The sequence below is a fragment of the Heterodontus francisci genome, chromosome X (assembly GCF_036365525.1).
Source record: "Heterodontus francisci isolate sHetFra1 chromosome X, sHetFra1.hap1, whole genome shotgun sequence".
Classification (NCBI taxonomy): Eukaryota; Metazoa; Chordata; class Chondrichthyes; order Heterodontiformes; family Heterodontidae; genus Heterodontus; species Heterodontus francisci.
In genome coordinates this window covers 308,836-318,165 of record NC_090421.1, presented here as the reverse complement: position 1 = coordinate 318,165, position 9,330 = coordinate 308,836, and the positions used below count along the sequence as shown (strand labels likewise).

The window sequence follows — 9,330 nt, the reverse complement described above, 5'->3', positions numbered from 1 at the left end:
CAGGGTGCGACAACCAAAGAGGCAGCGAAAACTCGTCGGCAGGGCGGACACCTTGGCCTGCGGGCAGGCAGGGCGGCCATCTTGTGTGTGGGCAAGGCGGGCCATGTTAGGTGTCTGGCATGGGGCGGCCATCTTGGGTGCATGGATGAGGCAGCCATCTTGGGGCACGGGGAAAACTGGCCATGTTGGGTGCCGGGCGTGGGGCGGCCATCTTGGGGCTAGGGCAAAGTGGCCATCTTGGGTGTGTGGATGAGGCGGCCGTCTTGGGGCATGGGCAAAGTGGCCATGTTGGCTGCTGGGCATGGGGCGGCCATCTTGTGCGCCGAGATGAGGCGGCCATCTTGGGTGTGGGCAAAGCAGGCCATGTTGGGTGCCTGGCATGGGGCGGCCATCTTGTGTGTGGGCAACGCGGGCCATGTTGGGTGTCTGGCATGGGGCGGCCATCTTGGGTGCATGGATGAGGCGGCCGTCTTGGGGCATGGGCAAAGCAGGCCATGTTGGGTGACTGGCATGGGGCGGCCATCTTGGGTGTGGGCAAAGCGGGCCATCTTGGGTGCCTGGCATGGGGCGGCCATCTTGGGGGGGGGTGAGAGGGCGAGATGAGGCGGCCATCTTGGGTGTGGGCAAAGCAGGCCATGTTGGGTGCCTGGCATGGGGCGGCAATCTTGGGTCTGGGCAAAGCAGGCCATGTTGGGTGTCGGGAATGTGGGCGGCCCATCTTGCGCCTGTGGATTTGCTCCAACTTCCGGCACACGCGACGGGACGAGCGCCAGCCCCGGCAAGGCACAGACGTACCTGAAAGAGCCCGATCCAGTCCTTCGATGCCACCTGGGCTGGGGCGAGAGGGTGTAGTGGCACTCCAAGGCTGTGCCGGGGACGTACGACCCTGCGACGTTGTGAAACGTGACCTTTGACTCCGGGGGGATGACCTTCGACCCGTCCATGCCCACGGCGGCCCTTCTGCAACCATAAAACGACAGGGCTTAGCGTCTTCACCAGACAACATGCATTTCGACACCTGGCAAAACATCCCCAAGGTGCCTCATTGCAAAAAAAAAAGGTAGAATAATATTTGACCCTGAGCAACGTAAGGAGATGTTAGGGATGGGTGACCAAGAGCTAGATCAGAGGGGGAGGTTTGAAGGAGCGTCTTGACAGGAGACAGAGAAGTGGAGGGGTTCAGGGAGGGGATTCCAGAGCTCGGGGCCCCGAAGCAGCTGAAGGCACGGCCAACAATGGCGGAGCGATGGGTATCGGGGGGGGGGGGGGGTGGGCGAGGGGCCGGAATTGGAGGAGTGCGGAGATCTCAAAGGGTCTGAGGTGCCGGAGGAGGTTACAGAGATTGAGAGCAGGTGAGGAGGCTCGGGACAAATTTGAAAACAAGGATCGCCAAACTAAATAGAGGCTTTGCCAAATTGAGAGCCAGTGTAGGACAGTGAGCACAGGGGGCGATAGGAGATATTCAGGCATAGACCTAATCAGAACTGCACCCCAGTGTAATACAGTGACAGACCCGTCCCCACCAGTAGTGTACCCCAGTGTTATACAGTGACAGACCCTCACCCAACAGTACTGTACCACAGTGTGAGACAGTGACAGACCTGTCCCCACCAATACTGCACCCCAGTGTAATACAGTGACAGACCCGTCCCCACCAGTACTGTTCCCCAGTGTTATACAGTGACAGACCTGTCCCCACCAATACTGTACCCCAGTGTTATACAGTGACAGACCCGTCCCCACCAGTACTGTACCCCAGTGTTATACAGTGACAGACCTGTCTCCACCAGTACTGTACCACAGTGTGATACAGTGACAGACCTGTCCCCACCAGTACTGCACCCCAGTGTAATACAGTGACAGACCTGTCCCCACCAGTACTGTACCCAAGTGTGATACAGTGACAGACCTGTCCCCACCAGTACTGTACCCCAGTGTTACACAGTGACAGACCTGTCCTCACCAGTACTGTACCCCAGTGTTACACAGTGACAGACCTGTCCCCACCAGTACTGTACCACAGTGTGATACAGTGACAGACCTGTCCCCACCAGTACTGTACCCCAGTGTTACACAGTGACAGACCTGTCCCACCAGTACTGTACCACAGTGTGATACAGTGACAGACCTGTCCCCACCAGTACTGTACACCAGTGTTATACAGTGACAGACATGTCCCCACCAGTACTGTACCCCAGTGTTACACAGTGACAGACCTGTCCCCACCAGTACTGTACCCCAGTGTGATACAGTGACAGACCTGTCCCCACCAGTACTGTACCCAGTGTGATACAGTGACAGACCTGTACCCACCAGTACTGTTCCCGTGTTATACAGCGACAGACCTGTCCCCACCAGTACTGTACCCCAGAGTTATACAGTGACAGACCTGTACCCACCAGTACTGTACCCCAGTGTTATACAGTGACAGACCTGTACCCACCAGTACTGTACCCCAGTGTTATACAGTGACAGACCTGTACCCACCAGTACTGTACCCCAGTGTTATACAGTGACAGACCTGTACCCACCAGTACGGTACCCCAGTGTGATACAGTGACAGACCTGTCCCCACCAGTACTGTACCCCAGTGTTACACAGTGACAGACCTGTCCCACCAGTACTGTACCCCAGTGTTATACAGTGACAGACCTGTCCCCACCAGTACTGTACCCCAGTGTTATACAGTGACAGACCTGTACCCACCAGTACGGTACCCCAGTGTGATACAGTGACAGACCTGTCCCCACCAGTACTGTACCCCAGTGTGATACAGTGACAGACCTGTCCTCACCAGTACTGTACCCAGTGTGATACAGTGACAGACCTGTACCCACCAGTACTGTTCCCCAGTGTTATACAGCGACAGACCTGTACCCACCAGTACTGTACCCCAGTGTTATACAGTGACAGACCTGACCCCACCAGTTCTGTAGCCCAGTGTTATAAAGTGACAGACCTGCACCCACCAGTACTGTACCCCAGTATCATACAGTGACAGACCTGACCACACCAGTACTGTACCCCAGTATTATACAGTGACAGACCTGTCCCCACCAGTACTGTACTCCAGTGTTATACAGGGACAGACCTGTCCCCACCAGTACTGTACCCCAGTGTTATACAGTGACAGACCTGTCCCCACCAGTACTGTACCCCAGTGTTATACAGGGACAGACCTGTCCCCACCAGTACTGTACCCCAGTATTATACAGTGACAGACCTGACCCCACCAGTTCTGTAGCCCAGTGTTATACAGTGACAGACCTGTACCCACCAGTACTGTACCCCAGTGTTATACAGTGACAGACTTGTCCCCACCAGTTCTGTACCCCAGTGTTATACAGTGACAGACCTGTACCCACCAGTACTGTACCCCAGTGTTATACAGTGACAGACCTGTACCCACCAGTACTGTACCACAGCGTTATACAGTGACAGACCTGTACCCACCAGTACTGTACCCCAGTGTTATACAGTGACAGACCTGTGCCCACCAGTACTGTACCCCAGTGTTATACAGTGACAGACCTGTACCCACCAGTACTGTACCCCAGTGTTATACAGCGACAGACCTGTCCCCACCAGTACTGTACCCCAGTGTTATACAGTGACAGACCTGTACCCACCAGTACTGTACCCCAGTGTTATACAGTGACAGACCTGTACCCACCAGTACTGTACCCCAGTGTTATACAGTGACAGACCTGTACCCACCAGTACTGTACCCCAGTGTTATACAGTGACAGACCTGTACCCACCAGTACTGTACCCCAGTGTTATACAGTGACAGACCTGTAACCACCAGTACTGTATGCCAGTGATATATAGTGACAGACCTGTACCCACCAGTACTGTACCCCAGTGTTACACAGTGACAGACCTGTACCCACCAGTACTGTACCCCAGTGTTATACAGTGACAGACCTGTACCCACCAGTACTGTACCCCAGTGTTATACAGTGACAGACCTGTACCCACCAGTACTGTACCCCAGTGTTATACAGTGACAGACCTGTACCCACCAGTACTGTACCCCAGTGTTATACAGTGACAGACCTGTAACCACCAGTACTGTATGCCAGTGATACATAGTGACAGACCTGTACCCACCAGTACTGTACCCCAGTGTTACACAGTGACAGACCTGACCCCACCAGTTCTGTAGCCCAGTGTTATACAGTGACAGACCTGCACCCACCAGTACTGTACCCCAGTATTATACAGTGACAGACCTGACCCCACCAGTACTGTACCCCAGTATTATATAGTGACAGACCTGTCCTCACCAGTACTGTACCCCAGTATTATACAGTGACAGACCTGACCCCACCAGTTCTGTAGCCCAGTGTTATACAGTGACAGACCTGTACCCACCAGTACTGTACCCCAGTGTTATACAGTGACAGACCTGCCCCCACCACTAACGTACCCCAGTGTTATACAGTGACAGACCTGTCCCCACCAGTACTGTACCCCAGTGTTATACAGTGACAGACCTGTCCCACCAGTACTGTACCCCAGTGTTATACAGTGACAGACCTGTCCCACCAGTACTGTACCCCAGTGTTATACAGTGACAGACCTGTACCCACCAGTACTGTACCCCAGTGTTATACAGCGACAGACCTGTACCCACCAGTACTGTACCCCAGTGTTATGCAGTGACAGACCTGTACCCACCAGTTCTGTACCCCAGTGTTATACAGTGACAGACCTGTACCCACCAGTACTGTACCCCAGTGTTATACAGTGACAGACCTGTCCCCACCAGTTCTGTACCCCAGTGTTAGACAGTGACAGACCTGTACCCACCAGTACTGTACCCCAGTGTTATACAGTGACAGACCTGTCCCCACCAGTAGTGTACCCCAGTGTTAAACAGTGACAGACCTGTCCCCACCAGTACTGTACCCCAGTGTTATACAGTGACAGACCTGTACCCACCAGTACTGTCCCCAGTGTTATACAGTGACAGACCTGTCCCCACCAGTACTGTACCCCAGTGTTATACAGTGACAGACCTGTCCCCACCAGTTCTGTACCCCAGTGTTAGACAGTGACAGACCTGTACCCACCAGTACTGTACCCCAGTGTTATACAGTGACAGACCTGTCCCCACCAGTACTGTACCCCAGTGTTATACAGGGACAGACCTGTACACACCAGTACTGTACCCCAGTGTTATACAGTGACAGACCTGTCCCCACCAGTTCTGTACCCCAGTGTTATACAGTGACAGACCTGTACCCACCAGTACTGTACCCCAGTGTTATACAGTGACAGACCTGTACACACCAGTACTGTACCCCAGTGTTATACAGTGACAGACCTGTACCCACCAGTACTGTCCCCAGTGTTATACAGTGACAGACCTGTCCCCACCAGTACTGTACCCCAGTGTTATACAGTGACAGACCTGTAACCACCAGTACTTTACCCCATTGTTATACAGTGACAGACCTGTACCCACCAGTACTGTCCCCAGTGTTATACAGTGACAGACCTGTCCCCACCAGTACTGTACCCCAGTGTTATACAGTGACAGACCTGTCCCCACCAGTACTGTACCCCAGTGTTACACAGCGACAGACCTGTCCCCACCAGTACTGTACCCCAGTGTTCTACAGTGACAGACCTGTCCTCACCAGTACTGTCCCCAGTGTTATACAGTGACAGACCTGTACCCACCAGTACTGTCCCCAGTGTTATACAGTGACAGACCTGTCCCCACCAGTACTGTACTCCAGTGTTATACAGTGACAGACCTGTACCCACCAGTACTGTACCCAGTGTTATACAGGGACAGACCTGTCCCCAACAGTACTGTACCCCAGTGTTATACAGTGACAGACCTGTCCCCACCAGTACTGTACCTCAGTGTTATACAGTGACAGACCTGTACCCACCAGTACTGTACCCCAGTGTTATACAGTGACAGACCTGTACCCACCAGTACTGTACCCCAGTGTGATACAGTGACAGATCTGTCCGCACCAGTACTGTACCCCAGTGTGATACAGTGACAGACCTGTCCCCACCAGTACTGTACACCAGAGTTATACAGTGACAGACCTGTCCCCTCCAGTACGGTACCCCAGTGTTATACAGCAATAGACCCGTCGCCAGCAGTACTGTACCCCAGTGTTATACAGTGACAGACCTGACCCCACCAGTTCTGTACCCCAGTGTTATACAGTGACAGACCTGTCCCCACCAGTACTGTACCCCAGTGTTATACAGGGACAGACCTGTACCCACCAGTACTGTACCCCAGTGTTATACAGTGACAGACTTGTCCCCACCAGTTCTGTACCCCAGTGTTATACAGTGACAGACCTGTACCCACCAGTACTGTACCCCAGTGTTATACAGTGACAGACCTGTACCCACCAGTACTGTACCACAGTATTATACAGTGACAGACCTGTACCCACCAGTACTGTACCCCAGTGTTATACAGTGACAGACCTGTACCCACCAGTACTGTACCCCAGTGTTATACAGCGACAGACCTGTCCCCACCAGTACTGTACCCCAGTGTTATACAGTGACAGACCTGTACCCACCAGTACTGTACCCCAGTGTTATACAGCGACAGACCTGTCCCCACCAGTACTGTACCCCAGTGTTATACAGTGACAGACCTGTCCCCACCAGTACTGTACCTCAGTGTTAAACAGTGACAGACCTGTCCCACCAGTACTGTACCCCAGTGTTATACAGTGACAGACCTGTCCCCACCAGTACTGTACCCCAGTGTTACACAGTGACAGACCTGTCCCCACCAGTACTGTACCCCAGTGTGATACAGTGACAGACCTGTCCCCACCAGTACTGTACCCCAGTGTGATACAGTGACAGACCTGTCCCCACCAGTACTGTACCCTGTGTGATACAGTGACAGACCTGTCCCCACCAGTACTGTACCACAGTGTGATACAGTGACAGACCTGTCCCCACCAGTACTGTACACCAGTGTTACACAGTGACAGACCTGTCCCCACCAGTACTGTACCCCAGTGTTACACAGTGACAGACCTGTCCCCACCAGTACTGTACCCCAGTGTTATACAGTGACAGACCTGTCCCCACCAGTACTGTACACCAGCGTTATACAGTGACAGACCCGTCCCCACCAGTACTGTACCCCAGTGTGATACAGTGACAGATCTGTCCGCACCAGTACTGTACCTCAGTGTGATACAGTGACAGACCTGTCCCCACCAGTACTGTACACCAGAGTTATACAGTGACAGACCTGTCCCCTCCAGTACGGTACCCCAGTGTTATACAGCAATAGACCCGTCGCCAGCAGTACTGTACCCCAGTGTTATACAGTGACAGACCTGACCCCACCAGTTCTGTACCCCAGTGTTATACAGTGACAGACCTGTCCCCACCAGTACTGTACCCCAGTGTTATACAGGGACAGACCTGTACCCACCAGTACTGTACCCCAGTGTTATACAGTGACAGACTTGTCCCCACCAGTTCTGTACCCCAGTGTTATACAGTGACAGACCTGTACCCACCAGTACTGTACCCCAGTGTTATACAGTGACAGACCTGTACCCACCAGTACTGTACCACAGTATTATACAGTGACAGACCTGTACCCACCAGTACTGTACCCCAGTGTTATACAGTGACAGACCTGTACCCACCAGTACTGTACCCCAGTGTTATACAGCGACAGACCTGTCCCCACCAGTACTGTACCCCAGTGTTATACAGTGACAGACCTGTACCCACCAGTACTGTACCCCAGTGTTATACAGCGACAGACCTGTCCCCACCAGTACTGTACCCCAGTGTTATACAGTGACAGACCTGTACCCACCAGTACTGTACCCCAGTGTTATACAGTGACAGACCTGTACCCACCAGTACTGTACCCCAGTGCTATACAGTGACAGACCTGTACCCACCAGTACTGTACCCCAGTGTTATACAGTGACAGACCTGTACCCACCAGTACTGTACCCCAGTGTTATACAGTGACAGACCTGTCCCCACCAGTACTGTACCCCAGTGTTATACAGTGACAGACCTGTCCCCACCAGTACTGTACCCCAGTGTTATACAGGGACAGACCTGTCCCCTCCAGTACTGTATCCCAGTATTATACAGTGACAGACCTGACCCCACCAGTACTGTACCCCAGTATTATACAGTGACAGACCTGTCCCCACCAGTACTGTACCCCAGTATTATACGGTGACAGACCAGACCCCACCAGTTCTGTAGCCCAGTGTTATACAGTGACAGACCTGTACCCACCAGTACTGCACCCCAGTGTTATACAGTGACAGACCTGTTCCCACCAGTACTGTACCCCAGTGTTGTACAGTGACAGACCTGCCCCCACCAGTAACGTACCCCAGTGTTATACAGTGACAGACCTGTCCCCACCAGTACTGTACCCCAGTGTTATACAGTGACAGACCTGTCCCACCAGTACTGTACCCCAGTGTTATACAGTGACAGACCTGTCCCACCAGTACTGTACCCCAGTGTTATACAGTGACAGACCTGTACCCACCAGTACTGTACCCCAGTGTTATACAGCGACAGACCTGTACCCACCAGTACTGTACCCCAGTGTTATACAGTGACAGACCTGTACCCACCAGTACTGTACCCCAATGTTATACAGTGACAGACCTGTCCCCACCAGTTCTGTACCCCAGTGTTATACAGTGACAGACCTGTACCCACCAGTACTGTACCCCAGTGTTATACAGTGACAGACCTGTCCCCACCAGTACTCTACCTTAGTGTTATACAGGGACAGACCTGTACACACCAGTACTGTACCCCAGTGTTATACAGTGACAGACCTGTCTCCACCAGTACTGTACCCCAGTGTTATACAGTGACAGACCTGTCCCCACCAGTACTCTACCTTAGTGTTATACAGGGACAGACCTGTACACACCAGTACTGTACCCCAGTGTTATACAGTGACAGACCTGTCCCCACCAGTTCTGTACCCCAGTGTTATACAGTGACAGACCTGTACCCACCAGTACTGTACCCCAGTGTTATACAGTGACAGACCTGTCCCCACCAGTACTGTACCCCAGTGTTATACAGTGACAGAGCTGTACCCACCAGTACTGTCCCCAGTGTTATACAGTGACAGACCTGTCCCCACCAGTACTGTACCCCAGTGTTAGACAGTGACAGACCTGTAACCACCAATACTGTACCCCATTGTTATACAGTGACAGACCTGAACCCACCAGTAGTGTACCCCAGTGTTATACAGTGACAGACCTGTACCCACCAGTACCGTACCCAGTGTTATACAGTGACAGACCTGTC

At 52.9% G+C, this 9,330-nt stretch overlaps 1 pseudogene; it reads right to left on the bottom strand.

Annotated features, from left to right (window-relative positions):
* Nucleotides 1–9,330, bottom strand: part of LOC137358564 (calcium-binding and coiled-coil domain-containing protein 1-like) — a 59,387-nt pseudogene that overhangs the window by 24,902 nt on the left and 25,155 nt on the right.